General features: G+C 40.9%; 1 pseudogene; it reads left to right on the top strand.

The window, feature by feature from the left end:
* Positions 1-9,608: 9,608 nt before the first annotated feature.
* Positions 9,609-10,585, top strand: Bud23-ps1 (BUD23, rRNA methyltransferase and ribosome maturation factor, pseudogene 1; annotated as a pseudogene).
* The last annotated feature ends 8,136 nt before the right edge of the window (positions 10,586-18,721 follow it).

Below are 18,721 nucleotides of genomic sequence, written 5' to 3'. Positions count from 1 at the left end.
GTTATGTTTGTGTGCTTTCATTCTCTTTGTTTTGTTGCCAAGACGATTAGTTTCTTGCTTCTTCTAGGGTATAGCTTGCCTCCTTATGTTGGGCTTTACCGTTTATTATCCTTTGTAGTGCTGGATTTGTAGAAAGATATTGTGTAAATTTGGTTTTGTCATGGAATATCTTGGTTTCTCCATCAATGTTAATTGAGAGTTTTGCTGGATACAGTAACCTGGGCTGGCATTTGTGTTCTCTTAGGGTCTGTATGACATCAGTCCAGGATCTTCTGGCCTTCATAGTTTCTGGCGAGAAGTCTGGTGTGATTCTGATAGGTTTCCCTTTATATGTTACTTGACCTTTTTCCCTTACTGCTTTTAATATTCTTTCTTTATTTTGTGCGTTTGGTGTTTTGACAATTATGTGACGGGAGGTGTTTCTTTTCTGGTCCAATCTATTTGGAGTTCTGTAGGCTTCTTGTATGTCTATGGGTATCTCTTTTTTTAGGTTAGGGAAGTTTTCTTCTATGATTTTGTTGAAGATATTTACTGGTCCTTTGAGCTGGGAGTCTTCACTCTCTTCTATACCTATTATCCTTAGGTTTGATCTTCTCATTGAGTCCTGGATTTCCTGTATGTTTTGGACCAGTAGCTTTTTCCGCTTTACATTATCTTTGACAGTTGAGTCAATGATTTCTATGGAATCTTCTGCTCCTGAGATTCTCTCTTCCATCTCTTGAATTCTGTTGGTGAGGCTTGTATCTACAGCTCCTTGTCTCTTCTTTTGGTTTTCTATATCCAGGGTTGTTTCCATGTGTTCTTTCTTGATTGCTTCTATTTCCATTTTTAATTCCTTCAACTCTTTGATTGTGTTTTCCTGGAATTCTTTCAGGGATTTTTGCGATTCCTCTCTGTAGGCTTTTACTTGTTTATTAATGTTTTCCTGTGCTTCCCTAAGTGTGTTCATGTCTTTCTTGAAGTCCTCCAGCATCATGATCAAATATGATTTTGTAACTAGATCTTGCTTTTCTGGTGTGTTTGGATATTCCATGTTTGTTTTGGTGGGAGAATTGGGCTCCGATGATGGCATGTTGTCTTGGTTTCTGTTGCTTGGGTTCCTGCGCTTGCCTCTCGCCATCAGATTATCTCTAGTGTTACTTTGTTCTGCTATTTCTGACAGTGGCCAGACTGTCCTATAAGCCTGTGTGTCAGGAGTGCTGTAGACCTGTTTTCCTCTCTTTCAGTCAGTTATGGGGACAGAGTGTTCTGCTTTCTGGCGTGTAGTTTTTCCTCTCTACAGGTCTTCAGCTGTTCCTGTGGGCCTGTGTCTTGAGTTCACCAGGCAGCTTTCTTGCAGCAGAAAATTTGGTCTTACCTGTGGTCCCGAGGCTCAGGTTCGCTCGTGGGGTGCTGCCCACGGGCTCTGTGCAGCGGCAGCAACCAGGAAGACCTGTGCCGCCCCTTCCGGGAACTTCAGTGCACCAGGGTTCCAGATGGTCTTTGCCTTTTTCCTCTGGCGTCCGAGATGTGTGTGCAGGGAGCAATCACTTCTGGTTTCCCAGGCTTGTCTGCCTCTCTGAAGGTTTAGCTCTCCCTCCCACGGGATTTGGGTGCAGAGAACTGTTTATCCGGTCTGTTTCTTTCAGGTTCCGGCGGTGTCTCAGGCACAGGGGTCCTGCCGCTCCTGGGCCCTTCCCCCGGGAGCCCAGAGGCCTTATACAGTTTCCTCTTGGGCCAGGGATGTGGGCAGGGGTGAGCAGAGTTGGTGGTCTCTTCCGCTCTGCAGCCTCAGGAGTGCCCACCTGACCAGGCGGTTGGGTCTCTCTCTCACCGGGTCTGGGAGCAGAGAGCTGCTGCGGGCCGGGATCCGCGTGTGTGGGACTTCCGGTAAACACAGAACGTGCCTGGTCCTAGAAAAATTCTGCTTTCCTGTGTCCCAAGCTCACCAGGCAGCTTTCTTGCAGCAGAAAATTTGGTCTTACCTGTGGTCCCGAGGCTCAGGTTCGCTCGTGGGGTGCTCCCCACGGGCTCTCTGCAGCGGCAGCAACCAGGAAGACCTGTGCCGCCCCTTCCGGGAGCTTCAGTGCACCAGGGTTCCAGTTGGTCTTTGGCTTTTTCCTCTGGCGTCCGAGATGTGTGTGCAGGGAGCAGTCACTTCTGGTTTCCCAGGCTTGTCTGCCTCTCTGAAGGTTTAGCTCTCCCTCCCACGGGATTTGGGTGCAGAGAACTGTTTATCCGGTCTGTTTCTTTCAGGTTCCGGCGGTGTCTCAGGGACAGGGGTCCTGCCGCTCCTGGGCCCTCCCCCACGGGGGCCCAGAGGCCTTATACAGTTTCCTCTTGGGCCAGGGATGTGGGCAGGGGTGAGCAGAGTTGGTGGTCTCTTCCGCTCTGCAGCCTCAGGAGTGCCCACCTGACCAGGCGGTTGGGTCTCTCTCTCACCTGGAATTCATTTTTTATCCAGAAGGAGCAAGTTCTTTTGGCACTGGCACATGAGCTCTTGCTCCATATGAATGTGTAAGTATGGATGTGTGTTTGAAAGTATATAATTATGTGATAAGTAGTAGTTGGGGTCTATTGGAATACATGAATATGTACATGTATGAGTGCATGAATTTGTATATGATTGTGAGTTTAAGCATATTTGCTTTTGTAAATGTTTCTTCTTCCTACGAGTTACGTTCACTAGAAGGCAGAGAGTTTAATAAACTCAGAGTCATAGCAGGAAACTTCCAGTGGAGACAAGAACAAAGGCAACATTGGTTAAAGCCCTACTGTATTATATGAGGTGCTAAACACTAGAGACTGCAGTTTCTGGTCTCAGAAAAACTCAGTGTGTGAGGTCACCTACGGCAACAGAGTAAATTAAGTTACGATAGCTAAACAATATTGAAATAAATGTAACCTAATTTTTCATAGTATCAAGTTTTGCCACAGCTAATGCTCTTCCCTCAGCTATCTTCAAGAGAGTGCCAGATCTCTAGAGCTGTCCTGGCAACAGCTCACAATGAGTTAATCAATATAGACGTCGTATAGATAGAATTCTATATATCCACAGATACTTCAAAATCTTGAAATATTTATTCTTGTTTTATGTACTAGATTCCATTATGTTTCCCTTGTGAAATTCCCATGAGATGCATGATTATGTGATTTGTTTCCTTCATTGAAAATAGATAAATGACAGTGAAGATATTGAGTTTACTTTCAAGTTGAAGGAATGGCAACTTGTGTTTGCAAATGAAATTCATGGAATCACAATTTGATACTAATATCCAAAGAAATATCTTCCAGTATCGTCAGCAATAATATTCTCTGAGGTGTGAGTACATTGAAATATTTTTAACAAGAGTATCACATATGTCTTTTTAATTTGTGATTTTGCTGCTTTGTCTGAGGATCATATGTGCAGGGACTATGACATCCTCTAGGATACACATTATTCTAAAAGGAAAGAAGAAAAAACCCAACATCATTGGAAGATTTTTAAATTCTATTTACCTGAAGTTATTGCCTTGCTGAGAGGGCACGAAAATTTCTTGCAAAATGCCAGTGGTGCTACCCTGACAAACCTGTGAGAAAAAAAAAACCTAAAATATTGACAATGCTTTTTCTAAGCTGTTTTGACTTTTAAGACTCCCTGTATGAAAATAACTGTTCCACATTCTTGAGAAACAAGTATTTGGATATCTTCCTGAATTCAGTTTAGTGAAGACGCAATATTAAAGAACAGTGATCAGTGCACATCATAGTGGGAGAACACTCCTGTGCTCGGACCTGTGAGGTCAGTTTACCTAATCTGAATGTTTGTCTTCACAGTCATAAGATGCTACACACAAAGGTACAATGCAATCACATGGGTTACTTCCACTGAAAGGCAATACTCCCACTGAAAAATACTCACCTTTAAAACTTCATAAGCATTTAAGTGTCAAATGGAAAATATAATTGCTTTGAGTTAAGTGTTAATGTGGCAAATAGTAAAAATTGATAACCCACTGCTGTCTCCTCAGATTGACATTTTCTTTGATTTATATAACTGTAGGGTATGGACAGTAACCTTAGTTCTTCAGGTAAGACATGATGTTAGAAGAACAAGGGGTGAGTGTCACTTTAAATACAAAAATAGTTTAGAGACAGAGTGGATATTTGAAGGACTTGGACATGGCTAGCAAAACAAAGAAAGTACTCTCAGTGTGTGCTCACAATGTCATGAAAGATATTTGCACACGGATTCCTCTCTTCTACGCAGTCTGTGTTCTTCACCTGACATTGTGTTCACTTTATTTTCTTGCTTACTTTTTGTGGCAAAAACAGTTTAATTGTGGGGAACTTGAGAGATGGTTCAATGGTCAGAAGCACTTGCTTCTGTTTCAGAGGAGCTGGGTTTGGTTATCATAATCCTCATGGTTCCTCAAAACTGTTTGTAACTATAAATCCATGGGTTCTGTCACAGTCTAGTGTCCTTTGCCAACTATGGATTGTCATAGTGCACATATACACAAGCAGGGAAAACATGCACAAACACTAATATAGAAATATAAAACATTCAAAAATAAATTTTCACTCTAACATGAAGTGTTATTTCATAATCTAATGCAAAATGCTTTTAACGTTTTAATAAAATGCAATATTTTTAGTGTGGTCTGACACGACAAAAAGCTGTCTCATGACCCAGCTTGATTTTAAAAGCACAACTCAAGCAGTATTACAGAGCAATAGTGATAAAAACTGCATGGTATTGGTACAGAGACAGACAGATAGACCAATGGAATAGAATTGAAGATCCAGAAATGAACCCACACACCTATGGCAACTTGATTTTTGACAAAGGAGCCAAAACCATCCAATGGAAAAAAGATAGCATTTTCAGCAAATGGAGCTGGTTCACCTGGAGGTCAACATTTAGAAGAATGCAGATCGATCCATGCTTATCACCCTGTACAAAGCTTAAGTCCAAGTGGATCAAGGACCTCCACATCAAACCAGACACACTCAAACTAATAGAGAAAAAACTAGGGAAGCATCTGGAACACATGGGCACTGGAAAAAATTTCCTGAACAAAAACCAATGGCTTACACTCTACAATCAAGAATCGACAAATGGGATCTCATAAAACTGCAAAGCTTCTGTAAGGCAAAGGACACTGTGGTTAGGACAAAACGGCAACCAACAGATTGGGAAAAGATCTTTACCAATCCTACAACAGATAGAGGCCCTATATCCAAAATATACAAAGAACTCAAGAAGTTAGACCGCAGGGAAACAAATAACCCTATTAAAAAATGGGGTTCAGAGCTAAACAAAGAATTCACAGCTGAGGAATGCCGAATGGCTGAGAAACACCTAAAGAAATGTTCAACATCTTTAGTCATAAGGGAAATGCAAATCAAAACAACCCTGAGATTTCACCTCACACCAGTGAGAATGGCTAAGATCAAAAACTCAGGGGACAGTAGATGCTGGCGAGGATGTGGAGAAAGAGGAACACTCCTCCATTGTTGGTGGGGTTGCAGACTGGTACAACCATTCTGGAAATCAGTCTGGAGGTTCCTCAGAAAATTGGACATTGAACTGCCTGAGGATCCAGCTATACCTCTCTTGGGCATATACCCAAAAGATGCCTCAACATATAAAAGAGACACGTGCTCCACTATGTTCATCGCAGCCTTATTTATAATAGCCAGAAAGTGGAAAGAACCCAGATGCCCTTCAACAGAGGAATGGATACAGAAAATGTGGTACATCTACACAATGGAATATTACTCAGCTATCAAAAACGAGTTTATGAAATTCGTAGGCAAATGACTTGAACTGGAAAATATCACCTGAGTGAGGTAACCCAATCACAGAAAAACACACATGGTATGCACTCATTGATAAGTGGCTATTAGCCCAAATGCTTGAATTACCCTAGATCCCTAGAACAAACGAAACTCAAGACGGATGATCAAAATGTGAATGCTTCACTCCTTCTTTAAATGAGGAAAAAGAATACCCTTGGCAGGGAAGGGAGAGGCAAAGATTAAAACAGAGACTGAAGGAACACCCATTCAGAGCCTGCTCCACATGTGGCCCATACATATACAGTCACCCAATTGGACAAGATGGATGAAGCAAAGAAGTGCAGACCGACAGGAGCCGGATGTAGATCGCTCCTGAGAGACACAGCCAGAATACAGCAAATACAGAGGCGAATTCCAGCAGCAAACCACTGAACTGAGAATAGGACCCCCGTTGAATGAATCAGAGAAAGAACTGTAAGAGCTTGAAGGGGCTGGAGACCCCATATGTACAACAATGCCAAGCAACCAGAGCTTCCAGGGATTAAGCCACTACCTAAAGACTATACATGGACTGACCCTGGACTCTGACCTCATAGGTAGCAATGAATATCCTAGTAAGAGCACCAGTGGAAGGGGAAGCCCTGGGTCCTGCTAAGACTGAACCCCCAGTGAACTAGACTGTGGGGGGGAGGGCGGCAATGGGGGGAGGGTTGGGAGGGGAACTCCCATAAGGAAGGGGAGGGGGGGTATGTTTGCCCGGAAACCGGGAAAGGGAATAACACTCGAAATGCATATAAGAAATACTCAAGTTAATTAAAAAAAATAACTCCAGAAAAAAAAAAGCACAAGATGAAGTTGACAATTAGTATGCTACTAGATATATGATGTATTATCACTGAATAGGTAAAGGCTATAGAAGGAAGTATAGATGAATTGCTAATATGATTACTCTGTACAAAATCCAAGATGAAATATGAATATGTTTCATAAATAATAGCATGAGATAAAAATTAAGTCACAAAAGCATTTCCTTTAAAACTCAGCATGTATTTGCTATTTTAAATGTATTTTTCTCATAATACAGCCTTACTATGTAACACTAGGTGTTTCAGGAAGCACTATGAAGACCTTGTTGGTCTCAAAATCAAAGAGATCTGCCTACCCCTGCCTCAAAATGCTGGCATTAAAGTTCTTCACCACAAAGTGGCTTACATGATAATTCCTATATTGATGACTTTATTATATTGAATTTAGTATGAATTTAGAATTTACTAGAGGAGATACATGAAACATAATAAAGTTCTTAATAAACAATCAGAAGAATATGAAATGTTAAATATTGTCCAATTGCACATATCACTAAGTGTGAGTGTACATTTATCTGAATGATAGAACCCTGGTACATCACAAACATCAGCTTGTGTTCCATGAAGAAAGCAATAAGCAGAGAGTAAGGCACACCATCAGGTCATGCGTAGAGTATGACTAACTCTGTGTAAATATTACAAGACACATTTGATCCTTGTATTGGTGTCTTCCATGTTGTCTTCCTACACTTATGACAGATCCTCAAACAAGACATTGCACCAATGGCTATTAAATATATACTCAGTGCTTCTGTAACAAGATCATAATCTACTGTCATATATGAATACTTCTCATTCCAAAAGCATATTCCTATCCTGCACATACCAGGATTGTGTGCTTCTTATACTTCCATTCTAAGGTTGCCTATAGTATGAATTATGATAAGTGAAATGATTAATAATAATTCAAAGGTAGTCTCCAATCATGTAAGGTAAGGTGGATATCCCATTGACTTATTACCACAACCATTCAGCATCTGCACACATGGGTTGCATTATCCTGACATTACCCATAGGCAGCCGTAATTTGGGAATTATAATATAGTAAGAAACAACCGGGATTGAACTACAGTGAAGAAAACTTTTAAAAGTTTCAATATTTTTTAAATATGGAGTTATTCTTGAGATTTCTCTGTCTGTTCCATGGATCTGTTTTGACATTTTCTGATTAGCAGACCTGAGCATTTATTCAGGTCTCTCTTCTTTGGTGACTGACACTCAGTCTGAAATATATAGTAGTAACCAGTCTTCATTTGTCTGCAGGACAATGAGTATATTGTGTAGATCAAAACTCATTAATAAGCAGTGGTGTAAGAGAGACAAGCCTAGAGGGGAGCCTGAAATAGCTGTCTCCAGTAAGGCTCAGCCAGAGCATGGCAAATACAGAGGCAAATGCTAGCAGCAAACCATTGAACTGAAAATGGGGTCCTCGAGACCCCATATGTACAACAATGCCAAGCAACCAGAGCTTCCAGGGACTAAGCCACTACCTAAAGACTGTACATGGACTGACCGTGGACTCTGACCTCATAGGTAGCAATGAATATCCTAGTAAGAGCACCAGTGGAAGGGGAAGCCCTGGTTCCTGCTAAGAAGGAACCCCCAGTGAACTAGATTGTTGGGGGGAGGGTGGCAATGGGGGGAGGATGGGGAGGGGAACACCCATAAAGAAGGGGAGGGGTAGGAATTAGGGTGATGTTTTCCCGGAAACCAGGAAAGGAAATAACACTCGAAATGTATATAAGAAATACTCAAGTAAATAAAAAAAAAGAAAAAGAAAATGGGGTCCTCAATAACATAGATTAATTAACTGCACAGTCCTTAATTTTTCTCAAAATATAATTGTTTTATTCCAATTTAGAAGCATAGAAAGTTAAATATGCAGTATAAAAGTAAATCTTCCACATTAGCTGACTTGTGTTATTCAACATACCCCTAATTAAATTTATTACTTTAATCACACATACCATATCTGCACCTTAATGTCATCCATTCATAGTTTCCATTTGGTATACGTGCTTAAAAACAGGTTTCCTGATTTCCTTAATCTATCCCTTTGAACATGAAATGGGTATTAGAATGTATTCAAACTTTCCCATGGATATTTTCACATATGCAAATAGTAAAGATTATGTGAGGAGGCTCTAAGAATCCTTACAAATTTTGTCATTAACTCTCTCTCTCTCTCTCTCTCTGTATATATATATATATATATATACATATATATGTATATTATGAAGTAGTTATTGTTTGTGTTGTGTCATGTAGTCTATGTTGGCCTTGAGCTCAATAGCTGAGAATAATTTTAAACTTTAATTATTCTACATCTACCTTTCTAGTGCTGTGGTTACGTGTAGGGTAGGTAAATATCCAATCAACTAAGCTACATCCTAGTCCTGCATTTTGATATACCCCAAATTCTGGTTTTTGTTACTTATTTATTTTTTATTTTTCATTGTGCTGATGTCATTTAACTTACTGTATACCTTGTGACTAGAATACTGTATTACCGTTATCAAAAGAAATAGAACTAATTGGAAATTATATGTAATTATAAGGAGAGTAAAGGGTAAAATAGATTATACAAAGACTGAATAGTCACAGAATGACTGGGATGTCCAGAAATCCAGTGTTACTCAGTCTAGAAGCTGGAAGAGTCAGAAAAATAGGACAAGTGACTCACCCACACTTTAGGTCTGAAGACCTAGGGGCCCCTAGAGAATCACTATAGTCTGATTCTACGGTCTAAAAGTTAAAGCCAGGTGGAAGTGGGTCTACAATTTCAGGACAGTCAGAAGAACTATATAGTGAAACCCTATCTCAATAAATAAATGAATGTTGAATGATCTGCAGTCTGGTGTCCTTAAGTCGTTGCAGATTCAAAGAAAGGGAGGGAGGGAGTGAGGGAAGGGGAGAGAGACAGAGAGAGACAGAGACAGAGAGAAGACAAATTTACCTAGTTAAAAGGAATCAAGAGCCCCAGCGTATTGCCATCCCTTAGAGATGGCATCTCGTAGCCGGAGACCCGAACATAGCGGACCTTCAGAGATGTTTAATGTCCCGAATGAAGCCTGGAAATAAGTTCGCAACTCACGGATGATTGACATCCAGACCAAGATGATTGAGCGAGCGCTGGAGCTTTTCTGTTTGCCAGAAGGTAAGCCCTCTTAACTGTTAGACATCAACTGCGGGTTTCTGGACTGAATGGAGATTATGTCTCAGAAGAGGGACACTATTGGGTGGGCACTGACATCACCCCTGCCATGTTGGATGCCGCCTTGAACCGAGATACAGGGAGACCTACTGCTAGGGAATATGGGCCAGGGAATACCTTTCAGATTGGGTTCTTCTGATGGCTTCATCAGCAGCTCTGCTGTGCAGTGGCTCTGCAACGAAAACAAGAAGTCGGATATCCCTGCCAGGTGCCACTACCACTTGTTTTCTTCTCGGTACCCTAGTCCGTGGGTCCTACAGCTGTACCCAGAGAACTAGGAGCAGCTGGATCTGATCACAAGCCAGGCCACTAGGGCAGGTTTCGCTGTCATTGTGGTGGTAAATTTCCCCAACAGAGCCAAAGCAAAGAAGTTCTACTTCTGTTTTCTGGGCCTTTCATCTCCCTGCCAAAGGGGCTGACTGAGAATTAGGATGCAGACCATGCCTCCGAGTCTACTTTCATCAGTGATCGGACTCCACAAAAGAAGGCAGAGAGGGACCTGGTGAAGAAGAGCCAGGAGTGGGTCTTAGAGAAGAAGGAGAGATGCAGGCACCAGGGTAAGGAGGTCAGACCTGACACCCAGTATACTGGCTGCAAGCACAAGCCCCGCTCTGAGAGCCTGGGCACCCAGACCTGCGTCCAGTCCTGCAGAGGTCCCTGGCCACCCACTCTGTTCAGAGAGTGGAAGCTGTCTAAACCAGGACCTGCCTCTGAGGAATTTTCTGGATTGAACGTTTAAGGTCAGCAGCTTGCAATATAGTATTTTAGAAAAGTTGGAAAGCCCTCAAAATATTTTTTTTCTAATTGTTGAAGGGATCTGGATTTGGCTATCCCAACACCTGTAATCCCAACACCCTCCTGGGAATCTGAGACAAGAAGGTGGAAAGTTCCAGGCCAGTCTGGGCTACACAGCAACAACCTGTATTAAAAAACCCAAAAGAAAAAAATTCTAAGGATGTTTTATTTTGTCCTTAATGCATTAAATTACTTTAAAAAAAAGGAGGAATCAGCTTGGTGGTTGTTTGTATTGTTTGTATGGCAGCTTCACCCTTCTGGGTTTTGCTCATCAAATCCCCAAATGAGCAGTGCCATCGGTGTTCAGGAGCAGTCTTTCTCCTTTATTTTTTTCATCTGATGCCAATGACCTTGAGAAATACTGTTATAAATATGCCTAGAAAGAGCAGTGAGCTATGTCAGTGGATAAGCTGCTTGCCACCTCATTTCACTCCCTCATATCTACAATGGTAGAAGAAAAAAAAAAGACTTCTTCACGTCAGACACACACACAACGCACGCACACACACACACACACACACACACAAACACACACACACACACACACACACACACACACACCACTAAATAAATGTTTTAGACCTCTTTCCAAAGTGTGCTATACCAATTTTCTAGGAATTTTTCAACCCTTTTAATATAACTAAGATTCATAATGCCTAAGAAAAAGATTGATGGAGTCTATACAGAAGCTTAGTACAGTAGTACAATGTCCTACAGTTAGTCTGGGTTTTCTCTAGTCACAGTATATATTTAAACATCATTTCTATACTGCAATTTACTACCATACCACAGTTTAGAAACAAAAGAGTAAGTGGTATATTTTAAAGTCATAAATGGAGTAGGAGGGTGTGTTCTGTAATAGTTTTAGAGAAGCCCAATCTAGAGACAGTTGCATAACATTCCAATCTAGAGACAGTTACATAGCAGCCAATCTAGAGGCAGTTACATGGTTGGCACTAGTTGAAACAACTTGAATAAATATGTATTACACAGCCAAATTAAATATGATGTGATAAACACATATGACAGGCATATGGTATCAAATATGATGCAAAGAAATATGTAAACATGCATATGTAAAATAACATGTAAAGTGGATGAGAGATCTTTAAGACACAATGGTCAGACATTGATAACTACCAGCTTTCTAAGATTTTAGATGTATATGAACTGAAGAAAGCCATGTGTGCTTCTTTGATCACACTGGATACCAGACCAGGTGTCTTAGAAAGCCACCAAGAGTTTACTTGTGCCAAGAGCTGCCAATCATGTCACTTCCCCCCACCCCTCCCCAACATATTGCTTCTGTTTCTCCGTCATAGCAATCACCATGCTTGGTTTTTTTGTTTGTTTTTTTTTTATTTTTTTTTTTTGTTAAGCCAAACCTATTATCATTTTTGGTCTGATTTTTAAAAAAATTTTTTATTATTTTGGAATAATAAAGTGGAATGTGAATGGAAATGTGCACAGCAGTGTGGGTGCCCATGAAGGTCAGAGGAATTGGATCCCTGCAAGCTGGAGTTAGAGAGTTATGACTGACTGACTCCTGAGGACAGGACCCAGATCCTCACTCAGTGATGAATGTGTTCTTAACTTCTGAACCACCCAGCCCACAGTCTGTGTTACACACTTGTAGTGAGAATTTTGGATCTTTTAAAAACTCGGGTGAATATGTTTTTGTTTTAATCCTAGATGTGGGATTTGGGGCTGCTTCCGTTTGTCCTCAGTCATTGGTTATGACTGTCTCTTGATCTATGATGGCCATGATATTTTGCCAGCTGCAGATAATGTAATTACTGGGACTCTGGAGAGTGAATGGATGCAGAGCTTTGCAAGCAGCCAGACTTGCTTGAAAAATGGAAGAGGCTGCTGCCCTCCCTGCTGGTCCTGGTTGTTGCTGTTGCTGTTTGACCAAAGAAGTTGGAGATATCTTGAAGTCGAAGATTGGACTTTCCCCAAGGAACCTAAGCACCCTAATTAACAGGACGTATGTTATTTGTTGGCTGAAAGAGGTCTCCAACCCATTCTGCTCTAAGGTTCTGCTCCTACCTAGTGTTGTGGGGTTAGAACGGATTAAGGTGGAGTAGGGTTGGGAGGATTGTGGAGCTGTAGAGATGGCACAGTGGTTAAGAGCACTGACTGCTCTTCCAGAGTCCTGAGTTCAAATCCCAGCAACCATAAGGTCGCTCACAACCATCTGTAATACGCATCTGATGCCCTCTTCTGGTGTGTCTGAAGACAGTGATAGAGCAACCACATACATGAAATAAAGCTTAAGAAAAAAATAACCCAGCAAAAACAGCCTGGAACATGCCAACAAACACCCCATACCTCTGTAAACTGTGATCGTCCCTCCTCTTTTAAGCGTTACATTAGGTGTAATTTCTTTGGAAGAACTATGACAATATAGAATAACAAAGAGTTTGTGCTTGTGAAAGCCTTTGTGAATGCAGTAAATGCACAAGACTCTTAAGATAAAAGTCCTACCTCAGTAGACTCTGAGGTGATCACATAGATATAAAATTATATAAGTGAGTGCACACAGTCTCCATGAGAAACAATTTTCCTCATTTAATATGAAAGTATAAACTGGAGAAAGGACTTACTAGTTTTTAAAATCTTACTATATTTTATTTCATTATTATTCAAATGAACAAATGAAACAATGAAAAATGAACTAACAAAAAGCTAGTCACTAGGATAAATATTAACTACTGAACTGTCACTTAAACCTGCTAGAAGAGGAAAACTCAATTTTTCCAATATAGTGACACTGGTTATATCAGCCACTCCACGACAGGTCTCATGTTCAATAGTAGTATCCAACATACAATGGGTTCCACAGGGGTGTTCGTGTGTGTTTATTTGGTTACAGTATTCTGTGTTTTGTTTGTTTTTTGGGGAGTGTTATTTTGTTTGCTTGGTATGGGGAGCGCTGGTGGTTGTGTTCAGTTTTTGTCTTTTGAGAAAAAATATATCTATATCTCTATCTATCTATCTATCTATCTATCTATCTATCTATCTATCTATGTATCTATCTATCTATGTATCAGCCACATGATCCAGCCCTTGGCCCTCTGGAATCTAAGGAGACCACTGAGATAGCTATACATACACACACATGTATGCAATGCTGATGTTTCTCATCTGATGAACCGATTACATACAGACATATTCAACACAGACTATTCATAACGACGAATGGTATCGTGAAATGTGCAGCAACGTAGTAGAAGTAAAGGTGATTAACTGAAATGAGCTCATCTGAAAAGACAATTTCTATCTCCTGTGAAAGTTTAAAAATGTGTTTGAAGTAGAATAGAGACTAACACATGTTTTGGGGAAGGAACAGCATGTTAGAGGTAAAATGGAAAATACTCAGAAGTATAGCTTGTGAACCAGTGAATTTCCTGAAATTATTGTAGGAACTAGGTGAGAGGTTAGAGGAGCACAGTTGACTGAAATGCAGCTGCATGGCCAAGATCCATCACATCATGGGTGATGCCTGACAAAAGCTTCAGTTTCATCATTGTAGGTCCTGGCACAGCTTGCAGGCAGCTCACATAGAGAGTCTCCTCTAACTAGCAATTGTTTACTGTTTATAAAAGCTTTCACAGGGAATTTATGAATTTTGTAATTTTCTGAGCTTTGGAAATTTTATTAGCTTCTCAAATCTTATGAAGTTTCTCTCCTTCTCTTCCTTCCAGGATGCAGTGTTTTGATTCCAAGGAGGTAGCTGTGAAACAGACTCTCACTATGCAACCCAGACTGGCCTTGATTCTCTTGTTGAAACAGCCCAAATCTTGCAGTTATAGCTGTGTATCACGCTGCCCAGCCTATCTTCCTTGTCTTCGTTGTAGGTAACACATTGCAGAATTCCAGCATCCATATAATTTTGCATTTTTCATATGTCTTCCTTTTTGAATAGAAGTTATTTTGTGTCTTTGTCCATTATTTCCATATTTGTTCTACCCACATACAATAGTTTTCTGAAATGCAATAAGTATTTGACAAACATTTGCTGTATGCATTAAAAAGCTCAATAGTCTAGCATACCTATGTATATTCACCATTTCACCTACTGTCAATATTTCCAAGAATTATTCCTAATGGTAATATTATTCATCATTTAATTTTAATTTTGGAGAACAAAATCTTGCTGTGATCTGCAAGTTGACAGAATTTCCTATCCTCCCTTTTTAGTGTGTGCCACAAATTCACTTAGTTTTTGGGAACATGAAGAAGTTACACTTTAGAGCTAAGCTCAGGAATATTCAAGGTTCTAGAACCCCTGTGCTCAGCTTTAGTACATCTTAGACTTAAGTATATATCCCTATGTTATCCCGAGGCCTTAATTCTTTCTAACTTCCTCCCCCCCCACTCCCCAGGAATATACATGTACATGTGTAGACAATGGTTTATGGCTAACTTTTAGTGGTTTGAACAATTCAAACTTCCACCAACATCACAAAGCATTTGAAATTTCCATTCCAATCTTGTTCCTGTAATGATAGGTGAAATGAGGTCAGCTATTCCAAGTTGGCATTTCCACACTGTTATCTTTGCACACAAGCATTCAGAGAGACCATGCTAACTCTTTATGTTAACATACAGGCCTCTTAGAATGGTTCTCATTTTCAAATAGAGAATGGCATATTCCTAAATGGAAATAAATGTATCTCAGTTTGAGGGCTAATGGGTACCTAAGGATAAGACTCTTACTTTCTTTGGTTGTCTACCATACAGAAAGGTGCCTCTATTGCTTTCAGAATATTCTGATATTCCTCTCATTGGCCTTCTCTTCTTGGTCCCTCTTGCTTGGAATTTATGTCTGAGGATGTTTCCCACTTTAGTTCACCTGGGAACTCAAATATCTCTTCAAAAATCATTCTTCTACTTTATGGCTTGAAAAAACTCTCACCTTTGAAGGTTGAACAGTTGACCTAGAGCTTTATATTTTACTTTTTAAAACAATAAATAACATATGAGTGGACAATTAATACACTTACTGATTTTAGTGTTGTGTGTTCATTAGAGGAACATCTGATGTAATTTATTTCTATATTTGCACACCCTTCTCTGGATATGGGCCCTCTCCGAGGAAGGAGATCCCACTTTTTGTAATCTGTGAACTTTCCTAGAACTTCTGCCATGTAATCATTGCTTAGGTTCCTGCTGGTCCCAGAGTCAGGACCCAATTTCTTGCTTTCTCTGAAGGAACTACATTTTCCAGAATCCAGTGGGTACTGTTTTTGTGTTTAGGCGGGACTTCCTGCAGCTTGGCCGTTCTATTGTTCACTAGTAGACTGTGGACTGAAGTAGCAGAAGAAGAGTTGTTTGCCACTGCATGGAGTATGCAACAGTAGCAGCACCAGGTGCTGCAGTTTCCAGGGCCAGATGACAGCGGTCTCCACACTCTTTACTTTGGTGTGGCTTTCAGTCAGGTGATGTCTATGCCTTGAGCCCAGTGCAGGTGGGTTCTAAGTTCTCAGAACTTCACCTGTCTTAATCCAGCACCTTAACACATCTGTCAGTGGCTGCTGAGCAGGATGGCTTTTAGCATAGGGACCTTTGTGGGTGGGAGGATTGGAGATGTTGGAAATATAAGGAAATGAGATAAATGAGATAACAAACAAACAAACACAACAACAACAACAACAACAACAAAAACCAACCAACCAAAAAACAAACAAAAAAAAGGGCAGGGACAGAGGCTTGGCAAGTGTAGAGAACAGTTGAAAACTGTACCCTTCCCCCGCCCCGCTCCCAGGCAGCAGAGATTGTAGCAATCATTCTTTTTACATGTGCCAAACTTAAGGTAGAGAACCCTCATTGGGAAGCCAAGGAGCATTTACATGGTGGAAAGAAATCATCTTCAAAATCGTTTTCTCGTGTTCACTCAGGAAACAAGCTTTTGTGAAGTTGGTGTATGATAAGGGCCAAAGCAGGGACTCAGGTCAGGAAACTATTACAACTGACTCAGAATGTTTTGGTAATAACTGGACTGGACCAGGGTCATTAGGAGCTTGGGTGTATTCTGAATGGACATTAAAGTCTGGAGATAAGTTTGGAGATGAAACCATCAGTTTCCTGCTGTATCAAATGTGGTTGTGAAAGTAGGAAGTTAAGAGCTGTCCCACTACCTCTTACCTCATTTTGTAAGCATCTGAAAGATGGAATGCATTTTAGAGTGGTGAACATTTTCCAGAAGGATTAAGATTTGGGTGTGGACATGGTAAATCCAAGGTGTCTCACAGTGCAAATGGCAGGAATGTTTAGTAAGCATCTTAGTCCAACCTCCTAGGAAGAGAGTCTCTGGAGTCCTCACAGGAAGGGCATGAGACATAGAAATGTAACTAAGGTTGAAAGTTATTATGGGTCTTGTTTTATGAGGTGTTTGAGATGAGAAACAGGATAGTTTCCCATTTGGCTAGGGATCATGTAACCTAGCCTATGAATGAATTTAGGTGTTCTTGTTGAGTGAAGTGGGAGTTTCTTGATGAAGTCCAGACCTTCTGCTGTTGTGTTATTACGCATTTTGTGCTTTATATTTACCATCTCCTAGATGGAGTAATTATCCTAGATTTGTGGACTGGCATTGCTTCTTCCCCTCTTCCTTATCTTTTAAAACTATCAGACTGTGCATGTCTTTTCTTCTTTTTTTTAATTTATTTAATACTTAATAATAATTCTTCCGTTTCCGGGCAAACATTCCCCTGCCCCCTCCTCTTCCTTATGGATGTTCCCCTCCCAACGCTCCCCCCATTGCCGCCCTCCCCCCAACAGTCTAGTTCACTGGGGGTTCAGTCTTAGCAGGACCCAGGGCTTCCCCTTCCACTGGTGCTCTTACTAGGATATTAATTGCTATCTATGAAGTCAGAGTCCAGGGTCAGTCCATGTATAGTCTTTAGGTATTGGCTTAGTCCCTGGAAGCTCTGGTTGCTTGGCATTATTGTACATATGGGGTCTCGAGCCCCTTCAAGCTCTTCCAGTTCTTTCTCTGATTCCTTCAACAGGGGTCCTATTTTCAGTTCAGTGGTTTGCTGCTGGCATTCACCTCTGTATTTGCTGTATTCTGGCTTTGTCTCTCAGGAGCGATCTACATCCTGCTCCTGTCGATCTGCACTTCTTTGCTTCATCCATCTTGTCTAATTGGGTGGCTGTATATGTATGGGCCACATGTGGGGCAGGCTCTGAATGGGTGTTCCTTCAGTCTCTGTTTTAATCTTTGCCTCTCTCTTCCCTGCCAAGGGTATTCTTGTTCCCCTTTTAAAGAAGGAGTGAAGCATTCATATTTTGATCATCCGTCTTGAGTTTCATTTGTTCTAGGCATCTAGGGTATCAAGAATTTGGGCTAATAGCCACTTATCAGTGAGTGCATACCATGTATGTCTTTCTGTGATTGGGTTAGCTCACTCAGGATGATATTTTCCAGTTCCAACCATTTGCCTACGAATTTCATAAAGCCGTTGTATTTGGTAGCTGAGTAATATTCCATTGTGTAGATGTACCACATTTTCTGTATCCATTCTCTGTTGAAGGGCATCTGGGTTCTTTCCAGATTCTGGCTATTATAAATAAGGCTGCGATGAACATAGTGGAGCACGTGTCTTTTCTTACCATAGCTAGACCTCTACTGATTCTGAGATACAAGTTTTCTGCATGCTAAGCCTCACATGTAAGGAATTTTCTCCTCCAATCCCTTTGCTCCCCAATTCCTGGAGACTTGCTAGGATCTGATTGGGGATCAATCACAGGTCTTCAGGTCATCACTGTAGATGTTTTCTCTCTGGTTACACAACTTTGTCCACAGTCAGGATACTTCATGGCTTCATGTTCTACATTTGTCTCACATCTTCCTGGGTCAGCAAATATAGGTGTTAGTCATCATAGTCATTGATCATGTAATCCTCTGGTCTGTCCATGCATGATAGGCTATATGTTATTCTATCCTCCTTCCATTTATGTTTATGAGTTTTTATCCTCACCAAGACTTTCTCTGGTGACTTCTATTTTCCTAATCTTTTATGTATCCTGAACTGTGGCAAACAGAAGAGTCCTGGCACTTGACTGAGAGGGC

The sequence above is a fragment of the Rattus norvegicus genome, chromosome 1 (assembly GCF_021556685.1).
Source record: "Rattus norvegicus strain SHRSP/BbbUtx chromosome 1, alternate assembly SHRSP_T2T, whole genome shotgun sequence".
NCBI classification, from domain to species: Eukaryota; Metazoa; Chordata; class Mammalia; order Rodentia; family Muridae; genus Rattus; species Rattus norvegicus.
This window is presented reverse-complemented; position numbering and strand designations above follow the sequence as displayed.